The sequence below is a fragment of the Acomys russatus genome, chromosome 17 (assembly GCF_903995435.1).
Source record: "Acomys russatus chromosome 17, mAcoRus1.1, whole genome shotgun sequence".
Classification (NCBI taxonomy): domain Eukaryota; kingdom Metazoa; phylum Chordata; class Mammalia; order Rodentia; family Muridae; genus Acomys; species Acomys russatus.
The window spans coordinates 60,893,706-60,909,835 of NC_067153.1; the positions used below are offsets into that span (position 1 = coordinate 60,893,706).

General features: G+C 47.6%; 2 pseudogenes; one reads left to right on the top strand and one right to left on the bottom strand.

The window, feature by feature from the left end:
- Window positions 1-5,100: 5,100 nt before the first annotated feature.
- LOC127201636 (histone H2B type 1-K-like) lies at window positions 5,101-5,479 on the top strand (annotated as a pseudogene).
- A 7,042-nt stretch (window positions 5,480-12,521) lies between these two features.
- Window positions 12,522-15,494, bottom strand: LOC127201634 (tubulin alpha-1B chain-like; annotated as a pseudogene).
- Window positions 15,495-16,130: the final 636 nt, after the last annotated feature.

Genomic DNA, 16,130 nt, shown 5'->3' on the forward strand with positions numbered 1-16,130 from the left:
TAACATGGTGAGAATCTGTCTTAAAAAACAAATCAGAAAAAAAAAAAAAAAAAAAAAAAAAAAAAAAAAAATCAGGGGGCTGGAGAGATGGCTCAGTGGTTAAGAGCACTGGCTGCTCTTCCAAAGGTCCTGAGTTAAATTCCCAGCAACCACGCAGTGGCTCACAAACATCTGGTGCCCTCCTCTTCTGCTGTGCAAGGGTACATGCAAGCAGAGCACTGTATATGCAATAAATAAATAAATCTTAAACAAACAAACAAAATACATGCCTGTGTATACAAATATGCACACATAATTGGCCCTCCACTCAAACAACAACAAAAACAAAACAAAAAACCCCAAAAGCTTTGGGAGAGGTAGCTGTAGAGATGTAAAGTGCTTCCCTGCAGGCAAGAGGAGTGAAATTCCACGCCTGGCACCACAATTAGTGGAGCATGCTGGAGAACCCAGCCCAGCCCTGGGGCTGGGGAGGTGGAGACCACAGGAGGATCTCAGATTCTGACTAGCTAGCCTAACCTATCCATGTAGCTCCAGGTCCTAGTGAGAGGCCCAGTCTGGGGAAAAAAAAAAAAAAAGTGAGGCTACAAAGAAAGACCATGTCTCAAAAAAACACACTAGGAATGTAACTCAGTGGGAAAAAACTTAGCATGTGCAAGGCCTTGGAATTGATTCCCAGAACCATGAAAGAAAAACTCAGAACAAGATCCTGCCTGTACTGAATATGTGTAGATTTTTATGTTCTTGTCATTATTCCCTAAACAACGTACTATTTACTTACAAATAAATATAACTATTTATTTACTTTGTATTTAGCAACTATTTATTTATAACTATTAACTATTAAAAATATTAATGATTTATAACTATTTACTTACAAGTAAATATAATTATAGGTGCTCAAGGAGTGACTTAAAGTAGTCTAGGGGATATGCATAGGTTATATGCAAAGTCTACTTTTTTTTTTTTTTGAGACAAGGTTCCTCTCTATATATAGCCCTGGCTTTCTTGGAATTCGATATTTAGACAAGGCTGGCCTTCCATTCATAGAGACTCTTCTGCCTCTGCCTCCCTGAGTGCTGGGATTAAAGACATGTGCCACCATGCCCCACTCTACACCATTTTAAAGTGAGTTTTATTTATAATATGTTTAACATGTTCTCTCTGTGTGTGCGCACGCACACAATGGGAATAAGCTTGTGCTAAGTTGCATGTAAGACGGTCACAAGACAACTCTTGGGAGATGGTTTTCTCTTCCCACAGTGTAGGTCCCAGCAACTGAACTCAGGTCATCAGTCTTGGCCATCAAGTGCCTTTACAGGTGATGTTTTTGTTTTCGTTTTGGGTTTTTCAGGGTTTTTGAGAAAAGGTTCTTCTCTGTGTAGTCTTGACTGTCCTCTACTCAGTTTGTAGACCAGGCTGGCCTCAGAGTCACAGAATCTGCCTACCTCTGCCTCCCTAAGTGCTGGGATTAAAGACATGTGCCACCACACCCATCTGAGTCCTCAGATGCTTATTTCAGATATGAAAAGCATTGTGCTTTCATGAGAGCATGGACATGCAAATGAAGTTGAGGTAAATGGTGTTTGTTGGTGCCTATAATCCCAGCACATGGAAGGTTGAGACAGGAGGATGTGAGTTGGCCAGCAGGAGTTAGACTACCCAATGAGACCTTGTTTCAAATAAAATAAAATAAAACAAAAATAATGAAAAGACTTAGAGCCAACCCAGAACATTTCATTCATATTACCCTGATTGGCATGCATGAGATTAAGGACCATAATATGCCAGGAGCTAGGCATGGTGAGCATGCAGAAGTAGAGGGCCTCGCCCCAGCCCTCATAGGACTTAGAACCTAGGTAAGAGTAATCAGTGAGAACGAGGCAGGGCCGTACCTCAGCAGGTAGAGTGCTGCCAAGCATGCACAAAGCCCAGGGTTTGGTCCCCAGCAATGCATAAGTGGGCATGGTGATGTGTACCTGTAATCCCAGCGCCGGAGTACAGAGCTCAAGGTCACCCTTGCCTACATAGCAAGTTCAAAGCCAGCTGGGGATACACGAAACCCCGTCTTTAAAGAGTAAAAAAGGAGCCGGGCATGGTGGCACACGCCTTTAGTCCCAGCACTCCAGAGGCAGAGGCAGGTGGATCTCTGTGAGTTTGAGGCCAGCCTGGTCTACAAAATGAGTCCAGGACAATCAAGGCTATACAGAGAAACCCTGTCTCAAAACACAACAACAAAACCAAACAACAACAATGACAACAACAAAAAATAGAGCCAGGCATGGCAGGGAACACCTTTAATCCTAGCACTCAGGAGGCAGAGGCAGGGGGAATCAATGTGAGTTCAAGGCCAGCCTAGTCTACAAAGTGAGTCCAGCTGAGGCTACACAGAGAAACCCTTGATCGAAAAAACAAAATAAATAAATAAGTAAATAAAAATAAAAATAATCTGTAGCCAGAAAAATGGCTCCATGGTTAAAAGTATTTATGCCTCTTGAAGAGGAACCAAGTCAGATTCCCAGCACCCACAGCAGGTCCTTACAGCCACCTGTAACTCCAGTTCCAGGGAGATCTAACGCTCCTGGCCTCTTGAGGCACCTGCACTCATACCTGTTTACCCACAGACAAACCCACACGTTGTAGTGGTTTGAATGAAAACAAGCATAGGCTCCTTATATTTGGATACATGATGCTCAAGTGATGAAATGGAAGGATTAGGGGTGTGGCCTTATAGGAGAAGGCGTGTCAAGGGGAGTGGGCTCTGAGATTTCACACACCCATGCCAATCCCTGTCTCTCTGCTTCCTGCCTGTGGATCAGCTGTGAGCGCCCAGCTGCTGCTTCAGAGCCCCGCCCGCCTGCCTGCCGCCATGCTTCTCACCATGGTGGTCACGAACTCACCCTCTGAACTCTAAGTCTCCAATAAACTCTTTTTCTATAAGTTGCTTTGGGCATAGTGCCTTGTCACTGCCACTTAAAAGTAACTAGGAGTAAATTGGTACCAAGAAGTGAGTTATTACTGTGACAGGCCTGACAATGCTGTTTTTGTAGGAACTTGCAAGACTTTGGGACTTTGGACTAGGAAATTGGTTGAACACTGTAATCGGGGTTTAATAGGCAGCAGTACTAAGAACAATGTGGAGGATGGAGGCCCAGCTCAAAAGGTTTCAGAGAGGAACAATGTAACAACTGAGCTAGAGACCATTCTTATGATACTATGGTAAAGAATGCATGTGCTTACTTCTTTATTTTGTCCTGAAAATCTGCCTGAGGCCATATTGAAAAGTTTTGAACTAATGTTCTTGGCAGAGGTGATTTCAAGACAGCCTAATACTGACTTTGTCACCTGGCTGTTACTGATCACCTCTTGTGCAGGTCGACAGTGAAAAAGAGCAAGTGGGGCAAAAAGAAACACAAAACGTCACTGAGCGAGGTGGCCCACGCCTGTAATCCCAGCACTCGGGAGGCAGAGGCAGGAGGATCTCTGTGAGTTCGAGGCCAGCCTGGTCTATAAAGTGAGTCCAGGGCAGCCAAGACTATACAGAAAAACCTGTGGGGGGGGGGGGGGCTGCAGTGGGGGGGGGGCGGACAAAACAAAACAAAACAAAAAGTACAGTTTGAGGAGAAAAAGAGTACCAGGAAACTGAATGTTAAACCAAAGCTTATGCTGAGTGGCAAAAGAAGACCCCTGACACAAAATAGAATAGAGGAGTGGTACCCTCAGGTTAAGACGCCCCCGCCCAGCCAATTCTGCAACTTGGTTTTTGTTTTTGGTTTTTTTTTTTTTTGGTTTTTTTTTTTTTTTGGTCTTTTTGAGACAGGGTTTTTTTTTTTTTTGTTGTTTTGTTTTTTTGGTTTTTCGAGACAGGGTTTCTCTGTGTAGCCTTGACTGTCCTGGAGTCACTTTGTAGACCAGGCTGGCCTCGAACTCGCAGTGATCCACCTGCCTCTGCCTCCCGAGTGCTGGGATTAAAGGCGTGCGCCACCACGCCCAGCCCCAATTCTGCCACTTGTGAAAAAGAAAGCTTAAACAGGGCTGGAGAGATGGCTCAGCGGTTAAGAGTACTGAGTACTAACTGTTCTTCCATAGGTCATGAGTTCAAGTCCCAGAAACTTCATGGTGGCTCGTAACTATCTATAATGTGATCTGATACCCTCCTCTGGCCTGTAGATGTACATGCAGGCAGAGCTCTGTATACATGATAATAAATAATAAATCTTTTAAAAAAACAAAAGAAAGAAAGCTTAAACAACAAAGGGAAGCAATCCATCAAAAATTATGCAACTGGAGCCAGGCATGGTGGCTCATGCCTTTAATCCCAGCACTCGGGAGAAGCAAGTCCAGGGCAGCCAAGGCTAACACAGAGAGATCCTTCTTGAAAAACAAAAATAAATAAATAAATAAAAATTATGCAACTATAATTCAAGGAAGGGGTCAGGTTCTATCCCAAATAGGCTGCATAACATGGCAACATCAGCCAATGGTTCTTTGCTTGTTTTTTGTTTTCTTTCTCCCCCCCCCCCCAAAGACAGGGTTTCTCTGTGTAGCCTTGGCTGTTGGACTCACTTTGTAGACCAGGCTGACCTCGAACTCACAGAGATCCACCTACCTCGACCTCCCTAGTGATGGGATTAAAGGGTTGCGCCACCACGCCTGGCTTTTGGATATTTTTAATTTATTTATTTGTTTTTATTTTATGTACATTGGTATTCTGCCTGCATGTATGTCTGTGAGAGTATCAGATTCGAACTGGAATTACATGTAGTTCTGAACTGTCGTGTGGGTGTTGGGAGTTGACCCTGGTCCTTTGAAAGTACCACCAGTGCTCTTAACTGCTGAGCCATCTCTCGAGATCCTTTTTTTTTTTGGTAAGTTTTTCAAGACAGAGTTTCTCTTGTGTAGCTCTGACTGTCCTGAAACTTGCTCTGTAGACCAGGCTGACCTCAAACTCAGAGGCCCACCTGCCTCTGCACTGCCTGGCTTACATTATCACTGCCCAGCTTGTGCCGCCACCACCCCAATGGTTCTTTCTTGGAGTCTTGACATATACAAGAATAAATAAAGGGGTTACAGGTTGAGCTTCCTGTGTTTAGAGACCTGAAGATGCCTGAGCCTGCCAAGTCCCCAGCCTACCCCAAAGAAGGGCTCCAAGAGGGCCCCATGTGACTGAGGCGCGGAAGGAGGACGCAAAAAGCGCGAGCACAGTCCCAGGGAGAAGGAACTGGTGTATACGGTGCTGAAGCAGGTGCACCCCGACATGGGCATCTCATCCAAGGCCATGGGCATCACTAACTCGTTCCTCAATGACATCTTCGAGCATAGAGCGCGCTAGGCATTGCACCTGGCACATTACAACAAGCACTCAAACATCTTGTCTATGGAGATCCAGAAGGCCCTACGCCTGCTGCCGCCCGGAGAGCTGACCAAGCTCGCCCTGTCCAAGGGCACCAAGGCCGTCACCAGGTACAGCAGCGCCAAGTGATGGTGCCAAGAGAAGGATATCTTCTCTACCACTCACAAGTGCTGATACTGTTTCCTCTGACAAAGGAGACCATGCTAATGGGGTTACTAGCAGCTTAGCGGACATATCTCAAAGCTCGAAAGAACAACTGATAAGCATCTGGCTAAAAAATGTTCACTGTTGAGCCGGGCGTGGTGACGCACACCTTTAATCCCAGCAGTCGGGAGGCAGAGGCAGGCGGATCGCTGTGAGTGCGAGGCCAGGACAACCAAGGCTACACAGAGAAACCGTGTCTCAAAAAACAAAACAAACCAGAAATGTTCACTGTAAATATTTGTGATAAGAAAGACACCCATAAGTAGAAAATTAAAATACTAGCAAAGGAAAAAAGAAAGAAGGAAGAAAGAAAGAGGTTGTAGCCTTTTCCTTCACTGTAAAGGAAAACCACTGAGGCCAGGGCTGTGGCAGGGAGTCCCTGCATGGAGGGCAGAACAAGCCTTTTCATGAAGCTGTGAAGGCGAAGCTTGGGTTGCCCTGGAGACCCCAAGGTGTTCAGTTGTCAGAGCTGTGGGATACTTGCCAAGGAGAGCTGCAGACAGGGAGTGGAGGCAACCCAAGGGACACATGTGTTGTAGTCAGCACAGCTGGAGGGCGGAGCCCTGTGAGCCCTTTGGAGTTTGCCCTGCTGGATTTCTGCCTCATTTTAGTCCAGTATTTCCTCTCTCTTATCCCATTATTCTTTTTTAGAGTGGTAATGTATATTCTGTTCCATTATATATTAGAAGTATGCATTTTACATTTTTATTTTATTTGCAGAGGGTTTTAATTAAGAGATTGCTGTGAGTCTCAAAGGAGACTTTTGACTGTTTTGGGGTTGTGGGGTTTTTTTGTTTTGTTTTGGTTTGTTTTGGGGTTTTTTGAGATAGGGTTTCTCTGTGTAGCCCTGGCTTTTCTGGACTCACTTTGTAGGCCAAAGTAGCCTCGAACTCACATCAATCTGCCTGCCTCTGCCTCCAGGGTGCTAAGATTAAAGGTGTGGGCCACTACCACGCAGCTGCCAGAATGTTTCTTTTTGGGTTTTTTTTTGTTGTTGTTGTTTTTGTTTTGTTTTGTTTTTTGGTTTTTGGTTTTTTGAGACTCACATCAATCTGCCTGCCTCTGTCTCCTGAGTGCTGGGATTAAAGGGCATGTGCCACCACGCCCGGTTCAGAATGTTTCTTTTCTTTTCTTTCTTTCTTTTTTTTGGGGGGGGGGGTTGGTTTTTTTTTTTTTCCCCTGAGACAGGGTTTCTCTGTATAGCCTTGACTGTCCTAGACTCACTTTGCAGACCAGGCTGGCCTCGAACTCACAGCGATCTGCCTGCCTCTGCCTCTCGAGTGCTGGGATTAAAGGCATGAGCCACCACGCCCAGCTCAGAATGTTTCTTAAAGAGAAATCTGAGCCAGGCATGGTGGTGCTCACCTTTGACCTAAGCACTCAGGAGATAAACGGAGACGGGTACCTGTGTTTGAGGGCAGCCTGGTCTACAGAGTGAGTTCCATGACAGTCAGGGTTACACAGAGAAAGCCTGTCTCTCAAAGCCCCCCAAAATACAACCACCCCAAGACACCTCCCAAAAAACCCAAAACCCCCAAACCCCAGAGATCTGACACAACAGGAGAATGCAGACCCATGGCTCTACAGATGGGGTGGCACAAGGCATTGGTCCGCACTCCACATCACATACCTTTACACTTTTACCAGATTTTCTATTATTTTGTCAGCTCAGATTTGCATCTATCCTCATTCTGGCCTCTGTCAGTCCCTAGTGGACCTGGCAAAGCCCTTTCCAACCTCAGGACTCTGGATTGGTTGTGTCCTTTATCCCGGCTCCCTTCTGACTGCCTCCAGTAGCCCAGGGTGACCGTGAACTTCTGCTCGTCTCCTCCTCCCTTTCAGCTCACAGTAGTGCTCCTCACTCCCTTATCTAAAGGAGCCTTTTTTTTTTTTTTTTTGAGACAGGGTTTCTCTGTGTAAAAGCCTTGGCTGTCCTGGATTCGCTTTGTAGACCAGGCTGGTTTGAACTCACAGCGATTCGCCTGCCTCTGCCTCCAGAGTGCTGGGATTAAAGGCGTGTGCTACCATGCCCAGCAGAAGCCTATTTTTTAATTTTGAAATTGTGTGTGTTTGTGTGTGTGTGTGTCCAGGTACATTTGTGGCACTGTGAGGTATGGAGGTCAGAGGGAAACTTCCAGGAATACATTCTCTCTTCTTCCATCATGTGGGTCTTGGGGCTCACACTCAAGCCATCAGATTTGGTCTCAAGTGCTTTTACTTGTTAATCCATTTCACCAGCCTAATGAAGTTAATTTTTTCATGTTACCAGAGTTACCATAATTGTATTTTATTTATTTACATTCATTTGTGGCCTCCCATATAGACGTCTCTTGAGAAAGAATCCTGTTTGTCTTGAACAGTGATTTCTTAGCTTTTTATCTGGTGCCCAATACATGAGGACGAACATCTGAGTTTGAGGCCATCCTGGTCTACAGAGTTCCAGGACAGTCAGGGCTACATAAAAACCCTTTTTTTGGTGGGTATGGTGGCACATGCCTTTAATCCCAGCACTCGAGAGGCAGAGGCATGCGGATCTCTGAGTGTGAGGCCAGCCTGGTCAAAGTGAGTCCAGGACAGCCAGGGCTACCCAGAGAAGAAACCTTGTCTTGAAGAAACAAAGAAACGCACAAAAACCTAAACACAAAACAAAAACCCTTTCTCAGGGGGAAAAAAAAAGTTCCACTAAGTAATGGACAAACTTCCCTATGCTGGTCTCAAACTCTTTTTCCAGAGCTGAGGACCAAACCCAGGGCTTTTAGCTTGCTACAAGCACTTTACCACTGAGCTAAATCCCTAACCCCTGGTCTCAAACTCTTTATCCTGTCTCAGCAGATTGAATGCTTAGAAGCATAAGCATGCACCACAACCTTTTCCTTTCTTTCTTCCTTCCTTCCCCTCTTCCTTCTTTAAGACAGCATTTCTCTGTCTGTAGTTTTGCCTGCCTTAGACTCTGTTTGTAGACCAGGCTGACCTTGAACTCACAGAGATCCACCTGCCTCTGCCTCTCGAGTGATGGAATTAAAGACATGTGCCACCATCATGCAGTGAATTTATCTTCCTTAAACTCTTTTTTTTTTTTTTTTTTTTTTATTTTTCGAGACAGGGTTTCTCTGTGTAGCCTTGCCTGTCCTGGACTCACTCTGTAGACCAGGCTGGCCTCGAACTCACAGCGATCTGCCTGCCTCTGCCTCCCAAGTGCTGGGATTAAAGGTCTTACTTAAACTCTTGGAACATATGAACTGCAGCATCCAGCAAGCTGTCAGTTGGGAGTGGCTTATGTGGGTGGCAGAGTAAGCTAGTGTTAGCAACATAATGACATTAGTAGCAGCTACAAGATACCCAGTGATCATTACTTTGTATCAGTATTGAGTTTAGGTTATTGTAGCAACATTCTCTTTCTTAGTTTTCGTGGACCTTAAGGCCATACTTTTTCAATTGTCCTGAAGTAGGGGTGGAGGTTGAGACTCACCTCAAGAAACTTCTTGGGTGTGGGGTTTGCCTGTGGCTGTCTGAATCAGAGTGACCTAACACAAGGCACAGCTTCCTCCAGTAATTGTCAGAACAAAAAATTGGCAAGCCTTTGAATGCTAGGGAAGCCCTATAGGTCACTTCCTGTTTCTTGCATTTTTTTTTTAAGCCTTACCTCCAAGGTGATGGCAAGGTCAGACAGAGTTCACATGGCTCTGCTTGGCTCTCCTGGACAGAGAATTCCTTGTCGGTGCTGCCATCTGCAGGCCATTAAGGGATTTGCTAGGTGTCTTATGGCATTGGGAGGGGTAAGCTCCGTCTCAGGCTAAAATGTTCTTCCTGCCTCCTTTTTACTCTGTCTACCATGGATCACAGCATGGATCCCTCCCGTTGGGCTGAAAGATCCATAGTCCCTCTGATCTTCTAACAGGCAGTATTTAAGGCAGGACACAAAGCTGTGGTATCATTGTCTTTCTTTTTTTCTTTTTTTCTTTCTTTCTTTCTTTCTTTCTTTTTTTTTTTTTTTTTTTGGTTTTCGAGACAGGGTTTTTTCTGTGTAAAAGCCCTGGCTGTCCTGGACTCACTTTGTAGACCAGGTTGGTCTTTAACTCCCAGAGATCCACCTGCCTCTGTCTTCCAGGTGCTGGGATATTAAAGGCGTGCGCCACCACGCTGGACTTCATTTCCTTTCTTTCTTGCCAATTAAATCTGTCATCTGCAAGATGAGAAACTAACTGGAGCCCTGTTTTACTAGTGACCTCAAGGAAGTGAAGAACACTCGGCTCCGGACACACTTTAGCACTGTGGGGTTTTTGCCATTGTTTGTTTTTGTTTTGCTTCGTTTTGGCAAATGTTAAGGCTAATGAGATACCAAGTTTGACCACCTAAGTTTGATCCCCAGAATCCACGTGATGGAAGGAGGGAACCATCTCCTGCTTCTACAATTACAGGGCCTAATGGGGTCAGTCTCTACCTGTTAATTCCTATGAGCAAGGCATAATGGAACTCTGCAGTGCAAAAGAATAAATGGTCCCAAAGGTAACAGGAGCATCACAACGGAACAAGAGTTCTATCTCTGTGATCCCTAGGGCCAGGCCTTTGGGACTCACCTTTTCCAGAAGTGGCTAAAGAGGACAGGGCCTATAAGGAGAAGGTGTGGGGCTGGAGAGATGGCTCAGAGGTTAAGGACACTGACTACTCCTCCAGAGGTCCTAAGTTCAATTCCCAGCAAACCACCTGCCATGTGATCTAGTGCCCTCCTCTGGCCTGCAGGTGTACATGCGGGCAGAGCACTGTATACATGATAATAAATAAATAATAAATCTTTAGCCGGGCGTGGTGGCGCACGCCTTTAATCCCAGCACTTGGGAGGCAGAGGCAGGCGGATCTCTGTGAGTTCGAGGCTAGCCTGGTCTACAAAGTGAGTTCAGGACAGCCAAGATAACACAGAGAAAGCTTGTTTCAAAAAAAAACCAAAAACCAAAAACAGAAAGGAGAAGGTGTGAGCTTTATAACATTTATAGTGTCTGAGAGATGGCCATGGACTGTTATACTTGCCTGTCAATGCTAGCGTTTGCGAAGCTGAGGCAGGAGGACGGCCATAAGCGGAGGCAGGTCAGCCTAGGATACATAAAAGCTGGGTTGGTAGCACACACCTTTAATCCCAGACTATAATAAGTAATATGCTAAAGTGCAGAGGTGGCGTGGGTGGTTCACACAGGAGGCAGAGGTAGGCGGATCTCTGTGAATTCGAGGCCAGACTGATTTACAGAGCTGGACACCCAGAGCTACACAGACAAACCCTGTCTCAAAACACAAACAAGACCCCTCCCCCTACCCACAAACAAAACTGGCCTAAGAGGGAAATAATCATGATTTAATAATCTTGGAACCTTGTGTGGGCCACAGGCTTTCCCAGGCACTGCACCTTGAACAATTAGTGCCCTGCCTTCAGCTCCTGAGTGCCGAGATCTTCAGCCATCCATGCCAGGTTGAATGCAATGCTAGGGACCAACTCAGGCCTTCCACGTAAGCTGGGCAAACATTCTATCAAACTGAGCTACAAAGACAGCCCCTTGGATTCTCGAATGTGTTGTTTTGAGACAGGGTCTATGTAGTCTTGGCTCTCCTGGAACTCACAATGTAGAAGGCTGCCTTGAACTCAGAGATTCAACCTGCCTCTTGCATGCTGGGAATAAAGGCGTGTGCCACCACATCTGGTATAATCTCCCTGGTAAAAAGATGGTTTGTGCCGGGCGTGGTGGCGCACGCCTTTAATCCCAGCACTCGGGAGGCAGAGGCAGGCGGATCGCTGTGAGTTCGAGGCCAGCCTGGTCTACAAAGCGAGTCCATGATGGCCAAGGCTACACAGAGAAACCCTGTCTCAGAAAAAAAAAAAAAATGGTTTGTGTGTGTGTGTGTGTGTGTGTTTACAAAAATGTAATCATATGTGTGGACTCCAGAGGTCAACCTCAGTGTTTTTCAGTTGTCCATCTTGTTTTAGATTTTTAATTTTTTTTTTTTTTTTAAATTTTTCGAGGCTCCTTCTGCCTTCTGAGCCCCAGAATTATAAGCATGTGCCACCATCCCTAGTTGGTGTGGGGTTGTCTTGGTTTCTTTTCTTGGGATTTGGTCCTCCGTAGCTCAGGCTGGCCTCATGCTCCTGATCCTCCACCTTTCGTTTCTGTCCAGAGGTATATGACTTTAATTCTACACTTGAGAGACACAAGTAGCCCTGGGCTACATACTGAGTGGGTAAGACCAGCATGAGTAACTAAGACAATCTCAAAACAAGAAAAAACAAAACAGGAAGGTATGGCAGTGGTATACTGTGGCCTTCTGTTCATCTCAAGTACCAAATGTCCTCATACCTATTGGTGTAACTTGAGACCTTCTAACCACTTCCTGTAACACAATCCCAACTAGTACACATAGACTATGTATTCTTTTTTAGTATTTATTACATATACAGTGTTCTGCCTCCATATACACCTGTACATCAGAAGAGGGTACTAGATCTCATTATAGATGGTTGTGAGCCACCATGTGGTTGCTGGGAATTGAACTCAGGACCCCTGGAAGAACGGTCAGTGAGTGAGTGCTCTTAACCCCGAGCCATCTCTCCAGGCCCAGACTCTGTATTCTTCCTTCAGCTCTTTACTAGGAGGAAATGGCCACTGTTGTAACCCTGGCTGGCCTGGAACTCCTGTTTTCACACCCCAAAGTGTAGATATTAGAGGTGTGCGCTCCAGCCAGCCTCGAGCAAATGCTCTAGAACTGTAGGGTCTTTCTCAATCTAGTGCTGCCCGAGCACACAGGCTGTCCTGGATCACACCTGTTCCTTCCCAGGGCATGAAATCAGAGGATCAAGTCTAGGCTAGTTGGGGATACTGGAGACTTAGCACAAATAACACAAGTGTACAGAAACTTTTTTCCGTAAAGCTTTTACTTTGAGACATGGAAAAAAACCTTACAGGCACACATGGAGAAATCGTGATCATAGGATGAAGATAACACAATAGCATCAATGCCTGTCAGCTTAACGTTGAAGCTGAAGTCTGCCATGATACAGGGGCTTTAAAAATAGATTTAATATTCCTCTCCTTCCTCCTCCCCCTCTCCTTCAACAGAATCCACACCAACCTCCTCATAATCCTTCTCCAGGGCAGCCATGTCCTCACGGGCCTCAGAGAACTCTCCCTCCTCCATGCCCTCACCCACATACCAGTGCACAAAGGCACGTTTGGCATACATCAGATCAAACTTGTGATCCAGGCGAGCCCAGGCCTCAGCAATGGCTGTGGTGTTGCTCAGCATGCACACGGCCCTCTGGACCTTGGCCAGGTCTCCACCAGGCACCACAGTGGGCGGCTGGTAATTAATGCCAACCTTGAAGCCAGTGGGGCACCAGTCCACAAACTGGATACTACGCTTTGTCTTGATGGTGGCAATGGCAGCGTTGACATCTTTGGGGACCACATCCCCTCGGTACAGCAGGCAGCAAGCCATGTATTTACCATGGCGAGGGTCACATTTCACCATCTGGTTGGCTGGCTCAAAACAGGCATTGGTGATCTCTGCTACAGAAAGCTGCTCATGGTAGGCTTTCTCAGCAGAGATGACAGGGGCGTATGTGGCCAGAGGGAAGTGGATGCGAGGGTAGGGCACCAGGTTGGTCTGGAATTCTGTCAGGTCAACATTCAGGGCCCCATCAAATCTGAGGGAAGCAGTGATGGATGACACAATCTGGCTAATAAGGCGGTTAAGGTTAGTGTAGGTCGGGCGCTCAATATCGAGGTTTCTACGACAGATGTCATAGATGGCCTCATTGTCTACCATGAAGGCACAATCTGAGTGCTCCAGGGTGGTGTGGGTGGTGAGGATGGAATTGTAGGGCTCAACCACAGCAGTGGAAAACTGGGGGGGGCGGTGGGTAAATGGAGAACTCCAGCTTGGACTTCTTTCCATAATCAACAGAGAGCCGCTCCATGAGCAGGGAGGTGAAGCCAGAGCCAGTTCCCCCGCCAAAGCTGTGGAAAACCAAGAAGCCCTGAAGACCCGTGCACTGGTCAGCCTGTAGGGAAAAAGAGAGAAAGAAATGTAATGTTTTGCTGGCAGGGCACACACTCCTAGCTAGGCACCAGAACCCCTCTCACTGCATTTTAAATATATCCACATAAGGCCCTTACCAGCTTGCGAATTCTGTCCAAGACAAGGTCAATGATCTCCTTGCCAATGGTGTAGTGGCCACGGGCATAGTTATTGGCGGCATCTTCCTTGCCTGTGATGAGCTGCTCAGGGTGGAAGAGCTGGCGGTAGGTACCAGTGCGAACCTCATCTGCCAAAGGAGAAGAAATCAGCCGTCCACCACCAACCAGCCACACGGCTCACTCCCCCTCCTGCGTCTGAAGGGATCCCGAGTATGTGAGCAGGAAGGAATCCCTCGGGGAAGGGAAGTTCCAGGTCAGCTTACCAATAACTGTGGGTTCCAGGTCTACGAACACCGCCCGGGGCACGTGCTTGCCAGCGCCTGTCTCGCTGAAGAAGGTGTTGAAGGAGTCGTCTCCCCCTCCGATGGTCTTGTCACTCGGCATCTGGCCATCAGGCTGGATGCCATGTTCCAGGCAGTAGAGCTCCCAGCAGGCATTGCCGATCTGGACGCCAGCCTGGCCAACGTGGATGGAGATGCACTCACGCTGTGGAAAGAGAGGGGGGAAAAAAACCTATTAGCAATGTTGCATGGAGCTGGGGTTCTCATTGGCAAGCCAGGACAAATAGTTAATTTGGGCATTTTCCACACCTAGTTGTCCTTGTCAGAGCTTCCGCTTTTTGAAAACCAAGATACAAAGGTCTTTCATCTACCCTAAGTTCTATTTTGCTTTGGAATTCTGGACGATTCTAGACACAGGAAGCACGTGGCTGGAGCACTAAGGGGGACATGCCTAGATGCAGGCGATCTCTACCAAATGTGGTAAAGGAGCAATTTTGAGAGCGTGCACCCTGATCAGCTTGGGAGGCTGTAGGGTTTCACGTCCTCTATTTGTATGTAGCAGAGCTCAGCTCTACATCTGTCCTGGCGCAGCAAGGGATTATCAACCGCCCGGATCCGATTACTGTCCCCTCAAAATCCTTCCATGTCACCATCTGGTCCCATACAAATTCCTAACTGGAGACAGTTGGACTCCATCATGTCGGGAAGTTAAGATTTGTGGAAAGTAGTTGAGGAAATCTTCCCCATAATTCCTTTCAGTAAAATAAAAGAAAGGCCGTGGCTGAGGTTGCAGCTCGGTAGTAGAGAGCTGGCTTAGGATCCGAGAGATCCTAGGTTTGATCCTCAGCCCCCCCAAAATACAGGTCCAACTGGAGACACACCCTAAATGTATTTAACCCGCAGTGGCTGAGCGCGCACGCGCACTGCAGAGGCCGTTCCCGCCGCCCTCAGGCGGGAATGTAACGGTCGCGCATGCGTCTTTGTCTCTGGAGCCTTCCCGCCCCCGCCTTTTCGCGCTAAAGAGGAAGTGAGGGCGGGGAAAGGCAGCGCGCGCCCGAAATTCAGAAAGCAAGGGAAGGATGGGGGAAGGGCCCACGCGGCAAAGACTGCGTTCTGGAAGCGCCATGCTGTAAGTCCTATGCAAGAATATGGATGATTGGAGAGCGAACCCAGGGGACCCCTTCTGCCCACAGATCCCTGAAGTCCCCAAGCAGCCCGGGCCCCACGCTTCCTCGCCCGCTCACCGGGATCTCAGCCCCCAGCGTGCCCCCCATGCATCACCATCCCGCAGTCCCTCCATACACCGACCCACTCACCATATTAGCTATGGGATAGAAGGCAAGGGTGACAGAAGCAGACACCGGGTCCCGGTTACCGTTCCCGACAGCTAAGAGTCGAGGTAAGTAACGCAATGAGGCGGAGGCGGCGGCGCAGGAGCCTCTTAAGTAGCAGCTGGGGCGGGGCGGCCGCGGCCGGGTGGTCACGGTCCCTCCCCTAGCCAGCCGCGTCCATTGGGCGCCCGGCCTGACCGCCGCAGAGGCGGGCTCGGCTCGGTGCCCCCTCCCTGCGCGGGCCCGCAGGGCGGAGCCCCTGCCCGGGCGCGCGCCGGTGCTGCAGACTGGGGCGCGCCGCTGCAATGCGGGGCGGGAACGGGCTCTGCCGCAGACGGACGGATGTGGCTGGGAGCCAGGGGAGTCTCGTTCCATGTGGGCGAACCCTGGGACTTGGGAGGTCCGCAGTTTTAAACGTGAAGCGTCTTAGAATGCAGAAACTTGTGGCCCGGATAGCTCAGCTGATAATATTCACGTGGCCACACTTGATGAGTGAGTTTTGCCTTTCTCCTTGCTTCCTTTAAAGGCTGTGCGTTGCGTACTTACCTGCTAATGTGAAAACCTTTATAAAGGCAAGCGTCCCAAGGGTACCACGTGTTGGAAGCCTGGAATGTTGAGCTTGTGAAAATGAGGGCAGTCTAGGCCCCATCTCTAGCCTTAAGTTACCAGCTTGATGGAAGAACCCTAAGTAGGGGTCCTTTCACACGATCTAAAAAACATTAAAAACACGATTTTAAATGAGAACAGGAAGGAAAATGTCTCACTGAAGAATATTTGAGAGCAAGGA